Source organism: Hibiscus syriacus, unplaced genomic scaffold (genome assembly GCF_006381635.1).
Source record: "Hibiscus syriacus cultivar Baekdansim isolate YM2019G1 unplaced genomic scaffold, ASM638163v2 tig00110429_pilon, whole genome shotgun sequence".
NCBI lineage: Eukaryota > Viridiplantae > Streptophyta > Magnoliopsida > Malvales > Malvaceae > Hibiscus > Hibiscus syriacus.
In genome coordinates, this window is record NW_024062733.1 from 919,938 (window position 1) to 946,909 (window position 26,972).

The following is a 26,972-nucleotide window of genomic DNA, read 5'->3' on the forward strand; positions in this document are numbered from 1 at the left end:
GTGCATTGCTATGATATGTTTGATTTTTTTTTGATGATGTTGTTTGTTACTTTGTCTCCCTTTGTTTATTTTGCTTTGTTGACAAGATATTTTTTCTTGAAAAACTATAGGTTTAGTTATTTTGGTTTAGGGATTAGGCCTTTGGGTTTGGGAGAATTTAAAAAAGAAAATCATTTTAACGTGCCATATTTCCCTTTTCCTTTTTCTCCACCAGTTGTTTGGCATTTAATTTGGATTCGATTGAAGACGGGATATGGGTAAAGTGAAAGGGAAACATAGGTTAGATATATACTATAAGTTAGCCAAAGAACACATATACCGTTCCAGAGCATCATGGAAGTTAGTACAATTGGATGACAACTTCAAATTTCTAGAATCAGTGCATGTTGTCCTCGACCTTTGTGCCGCCCCCGTGGGTTGGATGCAAGTGGCTGTGCAACATACACCCATCGACATCCTTGTACTCGGTCTTCATCTTGTTCCCATTGCTCCTATACGAGGTGCCATCGCTCTCCAACAAGACGTAACCAAATCCGATTGCAAGTCCAAGGTTAAACGAATCATGGAAGAGCACAGGGTTATGGCTTTTGATGTCGTTTTGCATGATGGGTCCCCTAATGTTGGTGGTGCTTGGGCTCAAGAAAAAATGAGCCAAAATACTTTGGTTATTGATTATGTTAAGCTGGCTTCCCAGTTTTTGGCCCCTAAAGGCACCTTTGTCACCAAGGTTTTTAGGTCCCAAGATTACAGTTCCGTTCTATATTGTCTCAAGCAGGTGATAAACAAAACCATAGGATATATCTCTCTGTGAAGTTTTGTTTTTTCCTTTGACACGCGTGTTTGGTTTGATCTGCAGCTGTTTGAGGAGGTTAAAGTTTGGAAACCACATGCTAGTCACCCAAAATCAGCTGAGACTTATGTTTTGGGGCTAAGGTATAAAGCCCCTGCAAAGATTGATCCACGTCTTCTTGATTTCAAACATCTATTTCGGGGATCGATAGAACCACAAAAAAAGGTTTTTTAATTTCATTTTAGGTTTCAAAATCTCTTAAATGACTACTTTTGTTCTCCTATTGATTGTATCACTGCTCATTATTGTTCTTTCTACCAAATACTTGATGTAGGTGATTGATGTACTTAGGGTAACAAAACAGAAGAGACACCGTACTGGGTAAGCTTTCCCTTTATCATACAGCAATGTTACTGCTTTGTTGATAATGATTGAACATTTTTATTGAATTGATTCCTCTGCTATCTGGTTTTAAGGTTTATGTTATGCTTTGTTTCTAAATCTAATTACATGCCAATTTCAGTTATGAAGACGGGGAGACAATCTCAAAGAAGATGTCTACTGCTGCTGATTTCATTTGGTCTTATTCTCCTCTCGAAATCCTAGGTTCAGTTACTACCATAACCTTTGGGAATCCAGCTTCATTGCCTATTAAGGATCACAGTTCTACCACAGAAGAGGTGATTATCTTTTACAGTATTGCTAATCATTACCTTTGTTAATACTTGTCATTACTTACTTTGTTACTGTATTGACAGGTCAAAGCTCTTTGTGATGATTTGCGAGTTCTACGAAAGCAGGATTTCAAGCATCTTTTGAAGTAAGAAACATAATCCTTTTCAGATTTTCCCTTTTGAGTTTTTTAGTCTAAACAATTTGTGGTAATATGAAAATCTGTGAAAGTAAAGCTATAATCAGTGCACTGGGTCCATGATCTTTTGAGTGGAGCTTGATTTGAATTCCTATTGTTCATCAGATGAAAATATGTTAGATTTATGTGCATGAATGTGACGTGTATTGATTACCTTGATTTAGGTGGTGGATGCAATTGAGAAAAGCTCTGTCTCCTTCAGAAAGGCTACTCCTCCGACTCCTACCACTGCTAAAGATGATGATAAAGGGGATGAGGAGAACGAAGATGATAAATTACTCAATGAGATGGAGGAGCTCACGTATTCCATGGAGTGTAAGAAGAAAAGAGAAAAGAAGCTTCTTGCAAAAAAGACGAGCAAAGGTTTATTGCCTTATTAAGAAAAATCTGATCCTGATGTTTATGTCTTAGTGCATGTTACCATGCAACAAATCATGAATGGAACGAATTTCGTGATTGTACCAGTGATTATGTATCTACAATATAGTGATTAAATGATGCATGGTAATCTTTTTGAAAGAATTACGCTTCCATCTAATCGGGGTGATAGATATTTATGGTGTTCCACTTTGTTGTAGGATGTTTCCATGCGCACTCGTTTATTTGCTGATTTGTTACCTTGTTATTTTGCAGGACAAATCACGGAAGGCAACAGGAATGCAAATAGATGCCCTGGAAGATGGTTACGTTGATCATGAGTTGTTCTCTCTTTCTTCCATTAAGGTTTGTTTTACCAAGGCTGCGAACTGGATAACTCCAATAATGTTTGTAACTAGTAAAAATACAATTTATTACTGCAAGTATAAAAGATGACCAAAACTGACACTCATCACAGGGCTGCAGTTATGTCATTTGAACCAGGGGCATAGTTGATGTTTAACCTTATTGATTATTAATCTACTGTTTCTGAACTGAGACAAGTTTTATTCTTAACATCGTTTCGGTTTAATTACACTTTGTTAATGGAAACAATGCTCTGGCATGCGTTACTGTGCAATACTAAACTGTTGCTTACAGTTGTGGTTCTTTGGTATTTCCTGAAAAGTTAATTAGGTTGTCTTTTAAGCTGTCTACTTTGGTAGAAACATTCTTTGATGTCAGTCAATTACTATCTTTAGGGTAAAAAAGATCTTGCGGCAGTTGATTCCACCGAGTAAGATGGTGGCAACGTTGATCTGAGGGTAGCGAAGATGAACAAAACCGAGAAGAAAGCACCGAGGATGAGTTATCCAGTGATATCAATTCTGATGAAGAACGCAGAAGGTTAGTATCTGCTTCTCATGACACACACACACACATATATGATATTGATTCTGATGAAGAACTTAGAAGGTTAGTATCTGCTTCTCATGACTGATATATATATATATATATACAATTTCTAGCATTCTCTATTTGTTAACCTTGTAATTTTAATGCTAGATATGAAAAAAAAATAGAAGAGATCCTTGATCACGCGTATGAAGAGTATGTGTCGAAAAAGGATGGAAGTACGAAGCAGAGGAAGCGTGCAAAAGAAGCCTATGACAAGTTAGAGGTATGAAGCTCTTAAAGTGTGTATTAGAATTTAGAACTAAAAAATATTTGATCTTTTGTAGCAACTTTAACTAATAAGTGTTAACAGTCTCCTCTTTTCTGCATCAGGTACTACTTCCCTATGCTTCTCTTTTGTTAATAGAAATCCTGTTTTCGCAGTGCTAGTATCATTCCCTTATTTATTTATGCTTTTAATAGATAATGACGAATAGTTGTTTATAAAAGCCGAATATTGTTTATTGAATTTCCGTTCATGGCTGTTCAGGGTGGTGATGGTGATATTATTTTTTCTGATCATGATTCGGATATGGAAGATGTTGCGGAAGACGACTATCGGATAGAGCAAAATCGCAACTGATAATTTGAGAAAATAAAAAATGAAGATAAAAGAGACACAAAATTTACGTGGAAAACCCCTAAATAATATAGGGTAAAAACCACGGGCAACAGTAGAAGAATTTCACTATGAGAAAATAGGAATTACAACTTCTCTCGATCTACCAAGGAGAAAACAATGATAATTCTCTCTTGATAAAAAGGAGAAAACAACTCTCAAGAAACTCTCTAAATTCCCTCTAGTATTGGAAGAAAGCTAGAATGCTTTGGGATGATTTTGAAGCTAAATGAGCTAGGGTATTTATAGTTGAAACTTAAGGACTAATTTGTAAATACCCTAAATTACAATGGCTAAAAATATGATTCTACCATTGTTCAAAATTCCACATTTTCCAGCTACTTTCGGTGCCAAATTTCCAGCTAATTTTGGTGCATTTATTGTGCACATGTTCCACCGAAATTTGCCATCAATTTGGCCACTTCTATGTTGACTTTTCAACAATCTCCCACTTGAAGATTTGATTGTAACAATCATATCTTCACAACATTCTTTCTACCTTGTACCTTCATGTTGCTTATGTCTCTGACAGACCACAGGAGGATCGACACCAAGTAAATTTATCAGTGTTGATCGTCTTCGTCATGAAATCTGCTATGTTGTCTTTGGTATGGATCTTTTGCATATCTACTGTCCCTTCTTCCACCTTTTCACGAATGAAATGGTACTGAACTCGTATGTTCTTTGTCCTTGAATGAAATGCTGGATTCCTTGCTAGATGCAAGGCGCTTTGACTGTCACAAAACAGAGAGACATACTCTTGATTGTGCCCAAGCTGCTACATATTCTGCTTCTGTTGTGGATGTAGCCACAACTGACTGCAATTTTGAAACCCAACTTATAGCTCCACCAACAACTTTGAACACATATCCTGTTGTAGATTTGCTTTTATCCAAATCCCCTGCATAGTCAGAATCTACATACCCATTGATTAGTAAGTTTGATCCTCCGTAACATAATGCAACATTTGAGGTCCCTTTGATGTATCTCAGGATCCTCTTTACTGTATTCCAATGCTCTTTGCCTGGATTCGTCATGTACCGACTAACCACTCCCACTACTTGTGCAATGTCTGGTCTTGTGCATATCATAGCGAACATTAAACTTCCCACTGCTGATGCATACGGTACTCGAGACATCTCCATCCTTTCTTCTTCACTGCTAGGAGTCATACTGGAGGATAATTTGAAGTTAATAGGAAGAGGGGTAGAAATTGGCTTACAATCTTGCATGATGAATCGTGACAAGATCTTCTTCAAGTAATTCTTTTGTGAAAGCCAAATATTCCTATTACTTCTGTCTCGGTGAATTTGCATCCCTAGAATCTTGTTTACTTATCCCAAGTCCTTCATTTCAAATTCCCTAGCCAGTTGTGCCTTCAATTCTTCAATATGATCTTTGTTGGGTCCTGCAACCAACATGTCATCCACATATAACAGTAATATAACAAAATTATTATCACCAGACCTCTTGAAATAAGCACAAGGGTCTGCATTAAGTCTGTTGTATCCAAGGCACATAATGAAGGAATCAAATCTCTTATACCAACACCTCGGCGCCTGCTTTAGACCATACAGAGATTTGTTCAACCTGCAAACCAAGTTCTTCTTTTCGTCTTCTTTAAAACCTTCAGGCTGGAGCATGTAAATCTCTTCTTCAAGATTTCCATGAAGAAAAGCTGTTTTAACATCTAACTGCTCTAGATGTAAGTTCAATGTAGCACACATTGCCAAAACTACACGAACTGTTGTTAGTTGAACCACATGAGAAAAGATTTCATTGAAATCAATACCTTCTTTTTGAGCATATCCTTTGACCACCAGTCTTGCATGATACCTCTCCACTTGATCGTCACCATTTCGCTTGATTTTGAAGACCCATTTGTTACCAATTGGCTTCCTTCCTTGTGGGAGTGGCACAAGGTCCCATGTATTATTTTTATGAAGGGCTTCGATTTCTTCTTGCATCGCCATCATCCACAGTGAAGCATCTGAGTTGTTTATTGCCTCCTGGTATGTTGATGGCTCACCGTCATTTGTTAAAAGGCAGTATGCAATACTACCTTCTATAACATAATCTGAGTGCCAATTGGGACGTCTTCTCACATGATCTGATTGACGAGTTGTTGGAGCTTCAGAACTCTCTGGTTCTTGTTCATCATGTGCTGGTTCTGCTTCAAAAGAATCTCCTTGTTCAACCTCCTTTTCCACATGTATCTGTGTAGTCTCTGACTTTTCAACGCTATCATCGTCTTCTTTTCTTTGTAGCTTATATTCTACAAAGATAACATCCCTGCTAATGATCACTTTGCGGGCAGTGGGATCCCACAAGCGATACCCCTTTACTCCATCAGCATACCCCAAGAATTTACATTTCCTGGATTTTGGATCCAGCTTTGAAATTTCTTGGGAGTTGTACATTACATACACAATACTTCCAAATACATGGAGATTTGAATAATCAGCTGGTTTACCAGTCCACATCTCCATTGGTGTCTTCAGCTCTATTGCAGTTGATGGAGCTCGATTCACCAAATAACAGGCGGTATTGACTGGTTCTGCCCATAATGATTTTTCTAGGCATGCATCCCTCAACATTGCTCTTGTTCTTTCTAACAAGGTTCTGTTCATCCACTCTGCCACTCCATTTTGTTGAGGAGTGTTCGCCACTGTGAACTGTCTTTTGATTCATTCTTTCTTACAAAAGTCATCAAATTCTTCACTTGTTTATTCTCCTCCATTATCTATTCTGAAACACTTGATCTTATTTCCAGAATCAAGTTTCACCCGCGCTTTGAAGTTTTTGAAAGTTGAAAACACGTCTGACTTCTTCTTAATAGGATACACCCAACATCTCCTGGAGTAGTCATCAATAAATGAGACAAAATATTTTGCTCCGCCTAGGGATGTAACTGGTGCTTGCCATACATCAGAGTGAACCAATTCCAGAACACTTTTGCCTCTAGAATTTGATGTGTTAAATTTCAACCGGTGTTGCTTACTTGTTATGCAATGCTCACACAAAGTAAGTGATACCTTTGTTAAGCCTGCAAGTAGCTTTTGCTCCGCAAGGACTTTCATTCCTTTTTCTGACATGTGTCCAAGTTTCTGATGCCATAGCATTGTAGAATCTGAACTACACGAGGCAACAGAGGCTTCTGCTTCTAGCAAAGTCTCTCCCTTCAGCATGTACAAGTTTGCTGCTATCTTTTCGCCTTTCAGCACCACAAGTGCTCCACGGAACACCTTCATGATTCCTTTCTGTGTTTCAATCTTGCTAGCATTATTATCCAACAATCCGTAGGATAATAAATTTTTCTTCAGGACTTTCACGTGTCGCACATCTCGAACAACTTTAATTGTTCCATCATACATCTTCAATTTGATGGTTCCCACGCCAATGATCTCTAAGGCATGATCATTGCAACTAAACACAGATCCTCCTGAGACAGGTTCATAATGATGGAACCATTCTCTTCTTGAGGTCATGTGATATGTTGCTCCCGAATCAATGAGCCATATATCTGCAAATCTTTTTCTGCCTTCCACGGTGGTTGACGCTTCACAGCATAGAGCATCTCCATCATCTGAAGTGTTTGCGGTATTGCCTTGTGGATTGGAGTTTTTATTTAGACTCCAACAATCCTTCTTCAAGTGACCCTTCTTTCCACAGTGGTAGCACTTTAAATTCTTCTTGCTCCTCGACTTCTATCTACCATGTTTATGATTGCTGCTTTGGCCACGTTCTGTTGATCTCCCTCTCATCGTTGTCAACGCTTCTGCTTGTTGCAGATTTACTTGACTGTCTTCCTTGTTCTTGCGCCGATTTTCTTCTTGTAGAACAGTAACTGCAACGTCATCGAAGACTAGACTGGTGACATTACTGTTTGTCAAGTTGATGATGAGTTGATCATACGAATCCGGTAGACTTTGAAGTAGAAGTTCAGCACGTTCTTGTTCTCCTATTTTACAGCTTAAGGATGTAAGCTGAGAAAATAAGGTGTTCAGTGTATTTAAGTGCTCCGTCACTGAAGTAGATTCTGGCATACGGAGAGTGTACAATTTCCTCTTAAGGAAAATTTTATTATGCAACGATGTGGCCTCGTACAATTTGGTGAGATGATCCCATATCTCCTTAGCTATCTTCTTCTCCTCGATGCTTGACAATACTTCATCTGCTAATGCTAGATGAAAGTTTGCTAAAGCATTTCCGTCCATCTCGTTCCATTTGGTGTCATCTGCGAAATCCACCGGCCTTTCATTTATAGCCGCTAGACACCCGTCTTTCCTCATGATGGCTTTCATCTTCAATTTCCACAATGAGAAATTTCTCCCATTGAACTTTTCAATATCAAATTTCGTTGCCATAACTTCTATTTCGGATAGCTCCCACTATTTCACTATCGTGAATAATTCTCTAGAACCTCAAAGAATGGGTAATACCTTCTTATTTTCTTATGTTGGAGGATCCACCTTTTGGTGGCAACCACAAAGATAATAAGCATATATTACACACTCAAATCTGGCTCGGATACCAGTTGTTGCGGAAGACGGCTATCTGATAGAGCAAAATCTCAACTGATAATTTGAGAAAATAAAAAATGAAGATAAAAGAGACACAAAATTTACGTGGAAAACCCCTAAATAATATAGGGTAAAAACCACGGGCAACGGTAGAAGAATTTCATTATGAGAAAATAGGAATTACAACTTCTCTCGATCTACCAAGGAGAAAACAACTCTCAAGAAATTCTCTAAATTCTCTCTAGTATTGGAAGAAAGCTAGAATGCTTTGGGATGGTTTTGAAGCTAAATGAGCTAGAGTATTTATAGTTGAAACTTAAGGACTAATTTGTAAATACCCTAAATTACAATGGCTAAAAATATGATTCTACCATTGTTCAAAATTCCACATTTTCCAGCTACTTTTGGTGCCAAATTTCCAGCTAATTTTGGTGCATTTATTGTGCACATGTTCCACCGAAATTTGCCATCAATTTGGCCACTTCTATGTTGACTTTTCAACAGAAGAGGCTGATCCTGAAGCAAGTCCTCTTATGATATCTCTAGATGACGGGGAAGGACCAACTCAGGAGGAGATTACAAACAGGTGGTTCGGTCAGGATATTTTTGTTGAAGCCGTAGAGCAAGGGGATTTAGGGAAGTACGATAGTGATGATGAAATGGAGACCGATAAACGATGGGAAAGGGCAGCTATTCCAGAGAGGTCCAAAGTAAAGAAAAAACAGGATGAAAAACTCAATATTCCGAACAAGGACGAGGAAAAGAAAGCAAACAATGCTGCTGGCCCCGAAAGCACCAAACTCCAGGCTTCCAAGGCAGATGATGATTTTGAGATTGTCCTGGCTCCAGCTACTGATTCCAGTGATGACTCGTACTCAGATGACTTGGAAGATGATGACGTTGAGACAAAAGCTGAGGTATTAGCTTGTGCTAAGAAGATGCTCAGGAAAATGCAAAGGGATCAAATTCTCGACGATGCGTATGGTAAATATATGTTTCATGATGACGGTCTACCCAAGTGGTTCTTAGATGAGGAAAAGAGGCATTGTCAACCAATTAAGCCTGTTACAAAGGAAGAAATTGCTGCAATGCGAGCACAATTCAAAGAGATCAATGCTCGACTGTATAAGAAAGTTGCAGAGGAAAAGGCTCGAAAGAAGCGGATTGCAATGAAAAAGCTAGACAAGGTCCGCCAGAAAGCAAACAGCATATCAGACCAAGCCGGCATCTCCGAGCTGTCAAAAGGGAAGTAAATCAAACAACTTTTCAAGAAGGCTACGCCCAAAAAGCCCCAGAAGGAATACGTGGTCGCGAGGAAAGGGGTTCAAGTTATGGCCGGAATGGGGAAAGTCCTTGTTGATCGTCGGATGAAAAAGGATGCCCGGGCACGGGGAACTGGAAAACCAGGAAAAGGTGGCTCGAAGAAGGGAAAGAACAGAAGAGCGCGGAAAGGTAAAGGATCTGTCAAGGCTTCGGGGGGCAAGGGAAACAAAGGAGCGCGCATGCATGACTGAAGCAACTTAAAGTTTTGAAAGGCACAATTTTGGATGAAATTAAACAATTAATACAAATGTTATGACTGTTTTGTTTCTTTTGTTACAGTTGATTCATTAAAATTAAGTACAATGGCCGAGTGTTGTGGAATCAAATACTTTCATAGTAGCTTAAAGAGCTCCAATACTTTATTAAATTGTACCTTACATAGATGTTCGATAGATGCTCGGTAATCAAATGAATCTCGATTATATTCGAAGTTGACTTGGGATGGATGCTCGGTAGTCAAATGAATCTCGACTATATTCTATGTTAACTCGAGTTAAACACTTAAGTAGGGGGATAGAGTTTCACACTAAGGTGTTTAAATGCTCAGTAACAAAAGTGAATTTCAAGTGCTGATAGAGCTGTTCCCATCAACGCTGAATATATGAAAGTCATCTCCATATTCTCCGGATATGAACTCTCTGCAAATTCCAAAATCGACAACTTTAGTACACTTTCAAACAAGAACCAATCTACCACTAAAACGAATCCAAGTAAAAGATATAACAAGTAATAGTTCTCGATAATCTTTTGCGATAATGGTGCATTACGCGTACCTTCGATTCTCCGAAGAATCTCCCCTTCTTGTACATAAATCTTCTCGAGTTTTTTTACCGATTTTATCCTCCCACATTGCTACCAGCTGATTCATGGAGCATGCATTCCCCGGAGGTCTCAGATACAAAGTCTAGTGTTCGAGGATCGTCTATGGCACTGATGGTGCATACTGCAACGTAGACATCCTTTACAACTTTGTCCTTGACAGAATTCGCCAAAGACTCGATGAATGGTCTGTAAAAACTCTCTTTCTCCGTACGGGTCACTCTTGCAAAATCAGTTCTTTGTATTCCCTCCTTTATTATGCAAGCTTGCAAATTGCCGACATCTCTCTGTAATGAGTTCGAACGAATGGTCAGGTGCTTTATTTGGGGCTCCCTCTCCTCGACTAATACCATCCCTCTAGTTAAATGGGAAGACCTCTGTCAACCTCTCCATACAGGCGGTCTGAATCTTCATCGAATAAATTTTCAGAACATTGCTCTCCTCTTCAAAATTTGCAATGATCTCATTCTCTCCCCCACGGTTTTCTGGATCTTCCTCATGCGAGAGAAATATAAGATCACTGAACTATGACCTTTTTCGATCTACCGTTCCAATTTGGCTTGCTCAGCGGGTGACGGGCGCTCTATTAATTTCTGGACTGATAATTAGGTTCCCCCGATTTGCTCACTCCTCAACGTTGCAATGACTAACTTTTCGATGGATGTTTCCTTAACTGTCTCTGATGTGTCTTCAGATGGTTGCTGGGATTGGGATCTTTTGAACACTCTCTTGGACCTGATAGCTATTCATCATATGAGAAATATTATTGCTCCATCTTTTGCGGTTGGTTAGGATATTGTTTATTGGTCGGTTTCACCAAAGAGGATTTTCACTGTTTCAAGCCCTTATAAATCCTTATGCTCCTCTTCCTGGGCCGCTACGAATCCTTGTTAGTATGTAATTTGGCGTTTACATGTTCCGGAACGAATTAGAAGTTTTTTATGGCTCGCCATGAGAAATAGAGTGCTCACCAACTCTAACCGATACCGACGAGGTCTGGGAAAATGATTCCTCTTGCTGTTTGTGTCTAGCTGAGAATGAAACTTTGCTCCATATCCTTTGTGCATCACCGCTCGGAGCATTTGGCAGAGACTCCTCCAAGCTCATCCTTTTCCCTCTTTCTTTGATTTCGATCATGAAGCTTGGCTCATGGAAAATCTCAGTTCTTCTTTCCGTTGTGCCGCGTCCAATGGCCCTTGGTGCATTCTTTTCGCCTCATTGGTCTGACAGCTTTGGAAGGCTCAAAATCTTCTCATTTTTCAAGATGCCTCTCCTTGTTCGGAAGCTATACTTCAAGTCAGCATATCCTGGAGCAAACTTTACGATGACTGTGCGCCCATTCGGAGTTCACACAGACTGCAAACCTCTTCACATGTTCAATGGTGCCCCCCGGATTTTCTAGCTATCGAGTCCGTCTGCTGTAAAAATGGGTTTAATTTAACTGTCCTAAAATCCTTTTAACCAGACAAAAAGGGGCAAAACCAAGATGAACAAAGGGCTACTAACCTTAATGCACACAGATTCTTTAATTACCTTAATGAGTAGTTTCTGATCAAGAGCATGTTTTGATGGGATTGAACAGATAACCACATCCACCTGCATCACAGCTTCAATTAGACTCATAAGAAGTGTAGAAAAAAGCTAAAAAGAAGTGACCTTGATGGGAATGGGTCCAGCAGTGTAGAGAAAGTTGAGCATTTGAGCTTTGTTTGGGTCACTAAGAGAGGAGTCTCTTATGAGAATAAAAGTTGGGTGGCCAAATTGGAGGTTGTATTGAGCTAAGTGGTAACCTAATCTTCTTCCAGTTGCTCCTATTACCAAGACTACTCTTCTCCATCGGTATTATGGGAACCTTTGTTTCACACTATGGGAGCAAAGGGAAAGGGTTATGCAAAGGGTTATGCAAAGGGTTATGCAAAGGGTGATTAAAATAAGAGCAATTTGAAAGTGTGAGTTGTACGTGGAAATTTTGTTATAGATTAATTACATTATTCATCACTCAACTATCGTCTCACTCCTATTTTGGTCACTAATTTTTAATTTTTTTAATTTAATTACTTAACTTTCAAATTGCTCATAATTTAATCACTCTAACTTTCAAATTTATTTTTTTATTTTAATTATATATTAATAAAATAATAATAAAAATTTCATGTCACAAAAATTATTATTAAAATAAATTAGAGTGATTAAAATAAGAGCAATTTGAAAATTGAGTAGCTAAATTGAAAATTTTAAACTTTAGTGACCAAAATAAGAGTGAGAGGATAGTTGAGTGATGAATGATGTAATTTACCCATAAAAATGCAGTACATTTAAATTTTTTAACGGTGTGTACTAAAATGAAACAAAAAGTAAACATTAGATATATTTTGAAACAAATGAAAGTTTAGGTATTAAAACAAAACAAAACTTATAATTTAGATACCAAATGTGACCTAAAAATTAAATCTTAGGATGTGAAAGTAAGAATTTTTATATTTGATTTCCAGAGCAAAAACTCCATTTCAAAGAGAAAGATAAAAGGTTCCATTTTCCTCACTCTTTTGCAGGTGTTTATTATATAGAACTATGTTTCAAGATTATAAATTACATATACTAAGAATAATAACGATATAATTCAAAATTTAAAGTCCTTGATTAGTTGATCTGTGGTGTTAAGTGATCCTGGCTGATACTTTTTGTACTCATTTGAACCATCTCGTTCAGCCTGAAACATGTTGAAACCATTATAAAACGTTTTCATTTTCACATGCACAACTATGCCGTGCCAATTAACTGTCGAATAAAATTCGACACTATGTCGACACGGATACTTCAAGAAGAAAGATTGCAGAAAACCAAGACTTCAGTAAGAGGCATGTGAGATTTATTACCTTTCCCATGTCTCCAAATACTGCAACTCGCTACAACGAGTCCTGACCCGGATATGGTGAAGATTTGAACGAGTAGCTTTTGCTCCAGACATAAGAACCATTTACTAACTTATGGCCAAGCTTATAGGTATACCTAAACACAACAATAAACACAGTATTAGGAAACTTAATGCTCATTCATCACCATTTCTCTGAGATAAGATGTCAATTGTGCTGCATACACCGAGTTTGGCCACAAATCCTTTAGGAAACCTGTATGAATGAAACAGGGATCACGCCAATCAACTGTTCGGGCTGGTGGAGCTGCATTTTGTCATTAGAATGTTGTTAGATTCCAACTAACGTCTGAAACATTCCAAATGTATACCACACGTTTCATTTTGATGAAATGTCAACGTTCCTGGGGGAGATCGAGTTTGGGATTCTCCTTCCATACCCCACTCGACGAAACGTACAGCTTCAATAATGTTATAGCCACTAGTCCAAGTCACTGTCATCTGTGTAAGTTTGTAAGGGAATCCAGGTAAACATGGATAAAGAGGTGTTCGGATAATGCTGGCCGTATGACGTGGATCGACGTAAACTTACTTCATTCCAAGATTTCCCTTGTGAAAGCCGTGGATAAAGAGGTGCCTTTGGGTTAACAAAACTTATAACATTTGACACTGCCACTAGTTTTGGCTGTGCAAGAAATGATCAGTCACAGAATCGATGAAATCTGCTAAAGCAAACTAATATGGAATTTCATAAGCATAACATACATACATCCAATATCCCGCTGGAAAATAACGCAATTGAAAATTTCTCCCGTTGATTGATCAGTTGAAATTTTTAACGAAGCTCTGCCGGTGTTTTTGTATCCAGCATTGGAATCATTGGCATATTTGTACTGAAAAACACAGATTGTTGAAGGCATATGGTCTCAACATTGGCCAAGAACAAACAATGCTATATGGCAATAATACATACCTTTATTGGGGCTGAGCATATATAAGGAATCTCTTCCGAATCGTCACCGGGTTGACAGATCGTCGAGCTGCCATTAATGAATATCCTTTTAGTCTACAATTCTAGAATCAGCAGATGAATAAAAAGAAAATCTCACATGTTAATTCATCAAAACAGAATATGATGCAACAAGTTTTGTAGATTACTTGAAATTTGCAGGAGAAAAGACTGCGATCCAATCGGATTCGGACGGTTTTGGACAGTGAACTTCCTATGTTACCCATTCAAAATCTCGCCCCTGCAAAAACAGCTACTTGGAATGAAACAACTATGGCAAAATATACAATTACAAAGATTTAGATCTTACGTTAGTCCCAAGAACAAGTGGATGTGCTTTAACAGAAGCATTTTCATTAAGTGCAGAAACTGCTTTGTGGATGGCAATCTTGGACAATGGCTGGACGCCATCGCCATTCCTAGCTTGACCAAATTTGAAGCACTGCAACAAAATCAACATTAATAGGGGAAGGAACTCCATAGATAAGAAGCTGAAGCTCCTCGTTTTCTCAGCTACCTCTAATGGGCAGTGACCAGAATGGCCTAAAAGTAAAGATCCGGCAATACGAACACGCTAAAAAAGGGATGGTTGAACTTTGAAGTGAACGATAAGCCGGCCACTGAAGATTCGGTCACATGTTTCAGGTCAACTCTCAAAATTTTTATATTATCGTTGTTTACATCACTTGCGCAATAGTTTTATCCATTTGTGCCCATACATTTCCGATGAAAATAAGAGATGCCTCCTTTTCTTGCTCAAGACTCAAGAGATTAAATATTCTATTTTCTGCGACCCATAGCTGCTCAGAAGGCTACAACTCTGGCGAGTTGAGAGGGTTTCCTGCAAGCCATATGGAATGAAAGTGTCGCTCAAAATGGAGTCCGATACTTCAAACGTCAACATGGATGCAGCGATTTAAACTTCGGTTGCGATCATGTTTTAAGTTGCTTTGTGTTTACCGTGATTGTAGATATAACAAGTATTATTGCTGTCAATACGGATAACAAGATTGTACAATAACAATTTCAATCGACAACTTTATCGTTATATAACATCCATAGCTGACAAGTATTTAAATCCCTGGACGGATGGGATTAGTGAGTGAATTGAGTAACTTTTCTATCAATTCAATATTTTAACAATTTGAACTTTTGATTCACCTAGGTGACAAAAGAAAATATTATTTTTGTTAAAGAATCTGAATTCAAGTGATTATTCCTCTGTTGTTGCATCTTTATGTGCAACATTAAGAGGTTCGGCCAGAGGAGGATAAGCCATTAGTTCATCTTGGCTTTTCCTATATCATCAATAGGTTCACGTAAAATTTAGTACTCTCAGTTAATGTTTGGTGCAAACGATGTTATTATGCAAAACAATAGGTTGTGAAAACTATGTGATAAGCCATTAGTTCATCTTGGTTTTTCCTATATCATCATTTAATGTTACAAAATTCATGTATTTGATTTGATTTGGATTTATTAAATGATCTCAGTTAAGGATGACAATTAAACTCTAATTCGACGGGTTCCAATATGATCCGATGGGGTCGGATTTTTAAAAAAAAAAAGAGTTCGGGTCAGATTTTTTAAGGGGAGAGGCCGGGTCAGGTTCAGGTGGAGGGTGAAAAAACTGACCCAACCCGAGGATAATAATGTAATTTCCTTAAGAAAATTATTATTTTTAATTAAATACTTATTTTTTATCGGGTCGGATATGATTTACACTCTAAAAATTCGGATCGAGACAAAATCGGGTAGAGTATATAAATTTTTTGGGTCTGATTGAGTGAAGGATATAAATTTTTCGGATCGAGTCAGGTTCTGGTGGAGGATACATATTTTCGGATCAGGTTGAGTTGACCAAAAACCCGACCCTAACCCAACCCGTAGCCATCCCTAATCTTTTACAAGTTCATGTATTTGTTTGACTAAACAGCTTATCAGCCATTTAACTAAAACCCTAAAGTTGATATGTTTGTTTTACTACAAACCTATTTATTTCGTTCAAATCTTTTACGATTTGCAGCCGTTTGACTCCTAAGAAAAATGGGATTGATTATTGAAATGGGTAACATATGAACAATGGTTTTGTACATTTCTGACGTTTGGAAACGGGCCAAATAGCTTCTACTTCAATATATCAATATAAACCTTTTACTTCTAATATCTACATGTATGTTGCTCGCTCCAAGTATTTTGATAATAATCTATATGAGATATTGTCTTTTATATTACCGACTAATATAAAAAAAGTTAAAATTTTGTAAAAGGAAAATAAGTATGAAATTAATCATTTAAGTGTCGATATTTGAAATAATACATAAGGAAATTGAGTGGTTTCTCTTTTAACAGGTGAACTAATTTTGTACTTGTTAAACTCGATAACATACAATTAACTTGCACGGAAATACTCTCAAGCGCATGATAAACAACGTTGTTAGCTGCAGATGCTCCTGCAAGTCCGCCATCTAACCGGTCTAATTAATTAAGTAATGTATATATATCCGATATAAGCTTTAGAAATTTGCTTAATACGTTAGTTATTGGGACACAAAAATTAAATAATTAAAAAAAGAACATAGATGAAGTAATGAATTAAAGTTCGAAAAATTGTAGAAAAAAATACCAATTGCTAAGATTCCTTACCTGTTGCATAAAAATGCATTAATGTGTCGCCAACGCATAATAATTTACAAAATCGATGGGAAAAAAGTTCAGGGTACTTCATAAAATAGATTTAACTTCCATAGTTTGCCTTGTGTAAAATTACCTTATTTTTTCCTTTGAAGCCTTCAATGGAAGAATTCTACCTAGTTTTGTAGGCTTTGGCCAATTTCTTCTTTCTTTTCTTTACGGCTTTCGGCACTTTAGTCTTTCGAGCCTCCCTTTTCTCCTCTTTGACTTTCTTTTTATTCTTTTTTCTAGCAGCTTTTTTGTCAACCTGGGCCGAATTATCATTCGACAGACCCTTCTCTTCCAAGTCACTCGAGTTCTCCTCATCCTCACCTGTTTCAGAATGCGAACTCAACTTCGGACTCACTCTCCTGAGAATTAGGCTGGCCAGATGAATTGGTCATAGACCCTTCTACAGTTCCGTGTTATTATCCTGTTGCTGCTGCTGCTGCTCCTGCTCCACTGGTGAAGATTGACCTTTAGGGAGAGCCTCCTTTGGTCCTGTGATAGTATTGTAATATAAATCTCCGGTGTCTTAGGAATATATGACTTACGAAAAGGAACAAATAATCATGAAGTTAATATTCACAACGAATTTATAAAACCTCATATTCTATCTTAATGCAAGTGTCGACACGTATTTTCGTCCGACTTTTATTTTTATTTATGATGCCCAATAATAAAACACAAGCACCGGCCCAACAATAAACGCAGCAACCTAACCCGTAAACAGCAGCCCAGAACCTTTACAAAAACCGAATCTGAAGCCCGGCCCGAGACCCGGATCCACTTGTACCCGGCCCGATCTGAAACCCTAAAGCAGATTAAGGTTTTTAACGTTTCAGCCCCCACTCCAGCGCCGTTCCATCCATTCCAACAACCTCTCCCCGGAATTTTCGGCACCATCACTAAGTCAAAAAACAAACAACAAGTCAACAAGTAGTTGAGTCCTATTAGGAGTCTACAATCGAACCGAAAATGGGGTTTTTTTTTCTAAGCCTATAAGTTCATGCAAAAGGAGGAGGAAAAATCATACGAAAAATCACGGGAGGATTCGAACTCATTCGGAAAAAAACAGAGAATTTCGAAAAGGAAAAATAAAGAGATTCGAAGAGAAAAAACACACAACCAACAAAAGAGTAAGTAATAAGAAGAGAATAATAATAATGAAGTATCACAGTCCGAATGATTGACAAGTATTGCAGAGTTGAGATCGTTGGTTCAGTTGGACTCAAAATCCTGAATACCCATGATTGTTTGAGTAATGGAATCATTCTTAGTAACTATGAATCTAGAATTTTTATGATGTAAAGGTTCTTGAACACCTTCATAATGCTCCTGAACACCTTCATAATGCACCTGAACCATAAAGGGGTCCTAAAGTATGAACTTTAAATATCTTATATATCAGTTAGTAATCGATCCCTTTCAATAGGACCTCGTTCCTAAATCCGGTCAAATTACATAAGTTTCATGTTTTCCATTCCTAATAACTATTAAATGCATCTGAAAAAATACTTGAATCATCTAGTGTGTTCCCCATATACTACATGATCGTTTTATATGTTTTGAAATGTGTTTTACCAAAATTTATTGATTTACTGGCTTATGAACCATGGCTACATGGTATGCGTTCTCCGATTACGGTTTTCACCAAAAAAATATGAATTATTCCTGATTTATGGAATCATAGAATTTACTGATTTATGAACTACGGTTTCCTGTTTTCACTGGTTACTACTTGAACTGTTTATTGAAACATTTTTCGGGTAGGTTGGAGAATGGAGGTTCAGCTCTGATCAAGCTGGTAAATCCTTACGGACCTAAGACGACTCTTGGGTAAGCTATGAGGTCCCGAAGACTTTCTTCGGTAGGCCCTGAGGCTCGAGAACTTTCTTGGGTAGGCTCTCAGGCCCCCAAGATGTTCTCTTAGGTTGGCTTCTTATATCCAATGGGTATAAGATTGCCCTATGGATGCAGTTCTGGGGAACTTCATATGGTGTATGGGTGGAGGGCAGTTATGTGGTTTATTTCATTGGCATACTTAAGAGATTTTACTGGATCATGGTCCAGATATTATGGTTTACTGTTAAAACTGATTTCTACTGGATTATGTATGGGTAGGATTCTGGAGTATGGAGGTTCAACTCTGATCCAGCTGGTAAATCCTTATGGACCTAAGGTGACCCTTGGGTAGGCTCCGAGGCCCCGAGTAACTTTCTTGGGTAGTCTCTTGGGTCCCAAGGCATTCCCTTAGGGTGGCTCCCTTTGTTGTGTGCTTAGGGTAAGCCCTTATGGATGCAGTTCTGGGGAAAAAAGAAAGTCCTCGGGACCTCATAGCTTACCCAAGGGTCGTCTTAGGTCCGTAAGGATTTACCAGCTTGATCAGAGCTGAACCTCTATTCTTTTAACTGGTTTTGGTTGGAACATACTAGACACATTATTCTGATCTTCTGAACCTAGTTCTCTGAATGCTTCCTCTGAACTGAAATTTTCATGTCATGTAGCATCAATTGGTAGTTTTGTATTACTGATCTTCCTAAAGCTCATTGTTTGACTAACTATTTCAAGTTAAAAGAATAAAACCAGTGCAACTATCGACTTCAATAAAGGAGTTCATCTGGTGTTGCTTTCAGAGTATGTTGTACGTGATTAGGGGGCATGTAGGTTGTATTTTGTTTTATATACGAGTCTGAAATCTGTTTTATTTTTTAATATTGTTAAATTTTACTTTTGTATTTATAAATTATTTTATTATTTTATATGTTTCAACAAAAAAATTATTTTTTGGGGATTTTTACGGTGGGTCGCTCTGGTGGCCCTAATGTGACTCCCTAGATCGAATTGGGCCACTCACATCAGTCTGTGGGGGTTACATTCTAAGTATCTCACTTATAAATTGTATTTTTCTAACGTTGTTTCCATTGAAAAATTATTGTGTTATGCTCATAATGATCCCTGTGAAGGTAGTTCTGTAATGACATGACTCATGCTTGAACTATATGAAAAATATTGGTTTGATAACTCAATGATTCTGCCTTTTGCTGTTTTACTTGATCCTCGATATAAATTACAACTTCTGAAAGAGTTGTACAATGTTCTTTATGTTGAGGATGAGGTTCAACGGAGGGTAAGTCTCATTTATAATGAGTTTCTTGAGTTATATGTATTTTATTCAAAAAATGCACCTTATGGTTCTTCCTCTTTTTCTTCTGTCCAAAGTAACATATCCTTAGGCAGAAGTAACTCAAGTTCCAATTGGCCTCGAATATTTAGAAAATCATATCTATTTCAGGTTAGTTATTTTAATTTTGAGTTGAATTTTATCTTATTTATTTCCTGTTTTCATTTACTAATTTTTGTCTTTTATTTTTTAGAATTTTGATGTCAAATTAGCTGCTTCAAGGAGTGGACGATATGATGTTGATTCTTACATCAATTTGCCTCTTGTCCCTCACACTGGAGAATCTGACTTTGATATTTTGGAGTATTGGAAAAATCAAAGTATTTCATATTCGGTACTTTCTCGCATGGCGAGAGATATATTGGCTATTACTCCAGTTGCATTTTCCTTTAGTGTGGGGGTCAAATTTTGAACAAATTAAGAGCTAAACTCTTACCTAAAAATGTTGAGATTTTTGTAACAACTTGTAATTGGTTATATGGTTTTGAGTCAGAGGATAAGGATGAAGAATACCTTACTGTGGTTAATGAGTCTTCTATGTAAAGGTATGTCAAATTGTTTTTTTTATGTTAATGTCATTAATATTTCAAATATTTTATTAATTATTTTAATTTTTTAGGGTGTCTAATGGTCACTGAAACCATTGCAATTGGAGATTATGTCTTGTTTCTTCCCTTCAAAGGTAAATTAATATTTTATATTTATTATGTTTATTTAATAAAAGTTTCAAATAGTTCATTAATAATTCTATTTTATTGTAGGGTGCCTTACAACAAGCAATAGTTGATGCTTGATATTGCTTGATTCTGTTTCATATTGTTTGCTTCTGTTTGATATTGTTTGATTCTACTTGATATTTGTAAGGGTTTGGTAAAGTCAGGAATCTTTGGCACTGTTGGCCATCGAATTCTCTTTGGCTTTACCACTGATTGTGTTCTTTTTGAATGCAGGATGCTTGCTGAATTGATGCAATGATGCTTGCTGAATTGATACATTGATGCTTGCCGATTTCTGCTGTCTATTACTCACTGATGCCTTGTAAATTATTGTTATTGGTCTGACTTAAATCAATTTTTGTACCTTGTAAATTCTTATTTAAATAATTAGTCATGTTAAATTATGTTGGTGGCATTTTAGCTTTTAAAGCAAGAAAGTTGTTCATAATTAAACATGTTGGCATCATTTAGGTATAAAAGCTCGATGATGAAATTTCTGATAGTAAAGTTAGGCTTTTAGCCTTGTAAAACCTTAGCTATAAGATCTGAGAGCATTTATTTTAACATAAATTTATTTTGTTTAGTTGATTTTATTATAATTTTAGTGTATTCAAGTGTGATAAAATTAACTTATTCATTTATAAATTTTTTGTTTTAGTATTTATTATGTTATTCAAGTTTAAAATCTTTAATAAGTTCATCATTTCATCTTATATATATTTATTTTAAAATCTTAAGTTAAATTATACTTAAATTATTAATCAATTTTCATATTAAAAGTAAATTAGATTTATGAATATTTTAACTCAATTTATATAATCTAATAAAATCATGTTCAATAAGATAATAACTAAATTTAATTTAATGATTATAAATAAAATTTATAATATAAGAATTATAAAGAATATAAAGAATTTGAATTAATATAAAAACCAAATTTATAATATACAAATTATAATTAATATAAAAACTAAATTTCAAAAAAGTAATCATATTAATTTAATTATTATAAGTTTATTATAAATTTAAAATAACATAATTATATTAATTGTAACTTATTACTTATAAGTCAGGTAAATATCAGATCAGTTCAACAGCAAGTCGGATCATTTATAGGTTGAGTCAATTACAGGTCAGATTCATAACAGGTCAGGTTGAAAACAGGTCGGGTAATACCAGTTATTTACCAGGTCAATCTCGGGTTCGGGTTAATAACAGTCGGATGCAATTCAGGTTTGGGTATCATATTTTCGGTTCAATTCGTGTTCAGGTCATTCTTAGGTCAGTTGCAGGTCGGGTTCAGATCCACAATTTTCAGGTCCAACTCGGGTTCAGGTCAATACCAATTCTGACTCGAGTTGGTTTCGGATCGCCACAACGCAAGTCAAAAATAGTTTTAACTCGAATCGATTTAAGTCAGTTTTACGTGTAATTAACTTTTTACACCCCTACTTTCAAGAAGCCAAAGTGGTTGGTTCATAGCCATCATGAACACAGGCTAACACATCCCTGTAGTCCCTGGAAATGGTGAATGAATCATACACATTTCCATCACTGCTTTTCTTGTATTCAAATAGCAGGGGCTGCCGTCAACTTCACGAAACCGAAATCCGAACCTTTGTATGAACCCCGTTAAATGGCTCCCTCCCCCTCCAACCACCAGGTTAATGGTCCCATTCTCTGACGTTTCCATATTCATGCACTCACCATGGTAAACCGGGCAAGTTCTTTCATAGTTATGGACATGTCCAAAAAATGCAATATCAACTTGTACTTCTGCCAAAGTCCTTGCAGGCTTTCCCGTCCCATGGGCTCTCCGAATGACCCGTCTTTCCAGAGCTATGGTTTAATTGATTTTAAGTTCAAAATGAAAAATTTTTTGTTTTAAAAAATGTACATGCCAACTAAAAGTTAAAAATCTCTGATCTGATAAGGTAATTAGTATGATGTCCTTACTGATAGAATAGTGATTTGATCTTAATAGATGTCGGACTATGAGGGCTCCCGAAGTGAAGTGGGAGATAGAAATGAGGGTAGCAGTAATTCACCAGCCCCAAGAAGGCAAGGTGAAGAACAAGTGCTTGTACAAGATCAATGGACCTTTTTCCAGATGTTGGACGCGATTCTGACGCATTTCCAACCGTCTTTTCCCTCAGCTCCTAGGATGAATGTAGCGAATGAGTTAAAGAGTCTAGGAGCATCGAAATTAAGAGGATAAGCTGAGGAAGGTCCTGTTGCTGTGGATCTATGGTTAAACGACAATAAGATTATATTGGAGAGTCTCTATTATTCTGAAATGGAGAAGTTTGATGAGGTAGTTTCATTACTAAAAGGACAAGCAAGAATATGGTGGACTAATGTGATAATGCGAGCTACAAGGGACCAGGTGACATGGTCATTCCTTTTGGAAGAGTTTAAGAATAAGTACATCGGTGATCAGTTCATCTGTCAAATGAAATAAGAATTTATGAGTTTGAAACAGGGGAATCGCACTGTGTATGAGTGCGAGTTCAACAAGCTGAGCATATTTGCAGCGGAGTTGGTCCCTATGGAAAAAGATTCTTGTGATTGGTTTGTGGAGGGTTTACGCCCCAGATTGAAGGAGCTAATGCTAGCACTAAATCTTTCTACATTTCAAGAAGTGGTGAATCGAGCTAAATCCTTAGAGCGAGCTCAAAATGAAAGATTTAGGGAGTAGAAGACCTAGTGAAATAAGAGAGCATGTACCTCGACGAGTGCAACGCAATCTATGAAAAGTCGAGGTTCAGTTTTTCGACCTCAGACTAGATCAGAATCAACAACATCCTCAGGTAGAGGATCCAATCCTGTGAGGGTTAGGCAGACTCAATCAGTTGAATATGGAGTGGAAAAATCAACTCAATGTCAACATTGTGGCAAACAACATAGTGACATATGTTGAAGAGTTTCTGGAGCATGCTTTAAATGTGGGGATACATGACATTTTATATGGGATTGCCCATTCATGACCGGAGAGCCTGCACAAATAGAGAGATCTGCTACTGTACCTCATAGAGGTAAGGCACGAGGCCAAGGAATGAATCAGTCTGAGTCGACCACCCAGGCTGAAGTGCGCTTAACTACTCGAGTGTAAAATCTGAAGACTAATGAAGATCGCGATGATCCGGAGATCATTGCAGGTACTTTCCAATTGCTTGATAAATTTGTTCTAGTTTTAATTGACCTGGGATCAACCTATTCTTATGTTAGTAGCAAACTAGTGAAAGATTTGAGAATTTAGTTAGAATCTATTAGTAGTGAGGTGATTGTGACTAACCTATTAGGGCATAATGCTCGGGTGAAATAGATTTGTCGAGGGTGTCCTATAAGGATTCAGGGAACTGAATTCCCTGGTAATCTAATGGAATTACCCTTTGACGAGTTTGAGGTTTTTTTGGGAATGGATTGAATGTATCGTTACCATGCCAATGTTGATTGTCGATTGAAGTGAGTAGTGTTGAAAAGTTCTGATAGATCATAAGTAAGTGTGGTTATTGAGAGACTCAATCCTTTAGCTAATGTGATATCAATTATGTTGGCTAAGAAGTTAATGTTACAAGGATGTCAAGCTTTCATCGCTAATGTGATTGATACTAATGCCAAGAAGAGAATATTATAAGATATTCTGAAAGTCTGAGAGTTTCCAAAAGTATTTCCAGAGGAATTATCGGGATTACCTCCAGACAGAGAAGTGAAATTTCAAATTGAGGTTATGCCGGGAACAGTCCCAATTTCGATGGCCCCTTATAGATTGGCCCCAAAAGAACTGAGTGAATTGAAGACTCAGTTGCAATAGCTATTGGATAAGGGATTTATCAGACCCAGTGTATCACCTTGGGGTGCACCAGTATTATTTTTAAAGAAGAAAGATGGTTCGATGCGTCTATGCATTGATTATCGACAACTCAATAAGGTAACCATAAAGAATAAATATCCTCTTCCAAGAATCGACGATTTGTTTGATCAACTCAAGGGAGCTTCATTTTTTTCCAAGATTGATTTGCGTTCTGGATACCACCAGTTGAAGATTCAAGAAATAGACATTCCAAAGAAGGCTTTTAGGACTCGGTATGGCCATTTCGAATTCATAGTAATGTCGTTTGGGTTAACTAATGCTCCGATAACATTTATGGACCTCATGAATAGAGTATTTCAACCATACCTCGATCAATTTGTGGTGGTATTCATTGATGACATCTTGGTGTATTCAAAGACAAATGAAGAGCATGATTTCCATCTGCAAATGATTCTTCAAACCTTACGAGACAAGAAGCTTTATGCTAAGTTGTCTAAGTGCAAGTTTTGGTTAACCGAAGTGGCGTTTCTTAGACATGTAGTTTCTGCAGAGGGGATTCGGGTGGATCCTCAGAAGATTCAAGCTATACTAGATTGGGAAGTTCAAAGAAATGTTTCAGAAGTACGAAGTTTCTTGGGTTTGGTTGGATATTATCGAAAGTTCGTAAATGACTTTTCAATGATTTCCCCCCCCTTTAACCAAGTTGTTAAAGAAAGATATGCCTTTTATATGGACGAATAAATGTCAAGAGATTTTTGAATCCTTGATGAAGGTACTGACAGAAGCTCCAGTGTTAGTGCAACCAGAATCGGGTAAGGATTATAAATTTTTAGTGATGCTTCCCATAATGGTATGGGATGTGTCTTGATACAATATGGAAAAGTAGTAGCCTATGCTTCGAGACAACTTAAGCCACACGAGAAGAATTATCCGACACACGATCTTGAGTTAGCAGCAGTGGTGTTTGCACTGAAGATTTGGCGCCACTATTTATATGGTGAGCGTTGTTATATCTTCACAGATCATAAAAGTTTAAAGTACTTGTTGACTCAATAGGAGATAAATTTAAGGCAAAGAAGATGGATCGAGCTACTTAAAGACTATGATGCAATGATAGATTATTACCTCGGGAAAGTCAACGTGGTAGCAGATGATCTTAGTCGAAAAACTTTTGCAGCTCTACGCATGTTGGATGCCCGACTTGCATTAAAGGACAATGATGCTCTGATGGCCGAATTGAAGATAAAACCTTTACTTTTAGATCGAATAAAGGAATTTCAAAGGAAATATGATAAATGTTTAATAAAGATTGAACAAGTGGAAAAAGGTGAAATTAAGGACTTCAAGGTAAAGTCAGATGAATGCTTATATTACAGAGATAAGGTTTGTATTCCCAATGTCGAAGAGTTGAAGAGAGAAATCATTTTTGAAGCGCATTGTAGTCCATTAGTCATGAATCCAGGAGGGAAGAAGATGTATTAAGATCTAAAAGGGCGTTTTTGGTGGCCAGACAAGAAAAGAGAAATATCAGAGTGTAGACACCCGTTTTTGTTCGGGCTTAAAAATTATTATTATTATTATCTTTAATAATATAGCTTACATGTTTTGAAGGTTTAATACCTGAAGCCCCAACATGCCCCACCAACACAAATATATCAAGTGCAGGAAAATATATTATCCACCGAAAGAAGCAAATTTTCAAGTCAAAAAGCAAACCACCTAAACATGTCATTATCTTACGAAACAATAAAGAAAAAATGCAAGAGGATAAAGGGATTTGGTGGAGAAAAAAATAAAAGTGGGTCTGGAAAACGTGAAAAAGGGGAAGAAGCGGAAAAAAAGATTTCTCAATGAAAAATAAAGAAAAGGGCACAAGACTTCCATCGAGCCACCATGGATGAGCCAATCTGCACCAACAGTGAATCAAATCTGCCAAAGTTAAGAAGATCATACCTAATCCCAGAAAATTCAGGATTCAACTTACCAAATCAGATAAAATTATCAATAAAAAGTCACCACATGCCGGAATAAAAGAAAAGAAAAATACAAAGTAGGGGAGGAGAGAAAAAAAAGAGGAATTCGAATCAGAGTGAAAAAAATATAAAAGAGGAATCCTTACCTGATTGGAGGAACCATTGGGAAATCTAAACGTCACCGGAGCCGAAGAAACTGAAAGGTTCTTCATAGATCTACGATGTTTGGGCCTTTTCAGGCCAAATGAAGCCCCGATCCATGCTCAGGGTGAAAGGACACTTCGGATGATGCCCTTTGCTCTCTTCTCCGGCGCCAGCGTATGGTGGTGGCCGCCGGTCAGTGACGGCCGGCACGGTGGCAGCTCACCAGTTTCTGGGGAGCTCTCTAGTTCTCTCTCAGTCTCTCTCTCTTTCAAAATGGAGAAACAAAGCAAATGAAGGTTGAGTGCTTATTTTGGATCGATTTTGGCTATAT

General features: G+C 37.3%; 2 pseudogenes; one reads left to right on the forward strand and one right to left on the reverse strand.

Annotated features, from left to right (window-relative positions):
* The first annotated feature begins 253 nt into the window (after window positions 1-253).
* Window positions 254-9,664, forward strand: LOC120125094 (annotated as a pseudogene).
* A 3,212-nt stretch (window positions 9,665-12,876) lies between these two features.
* On the reverse strand, window positions 12,877-22,519 carry LOC120124747 (annotated as a pseudogene).
* Window positions 22,520-26,972: the final 4,453 nt, after the last annotated feature.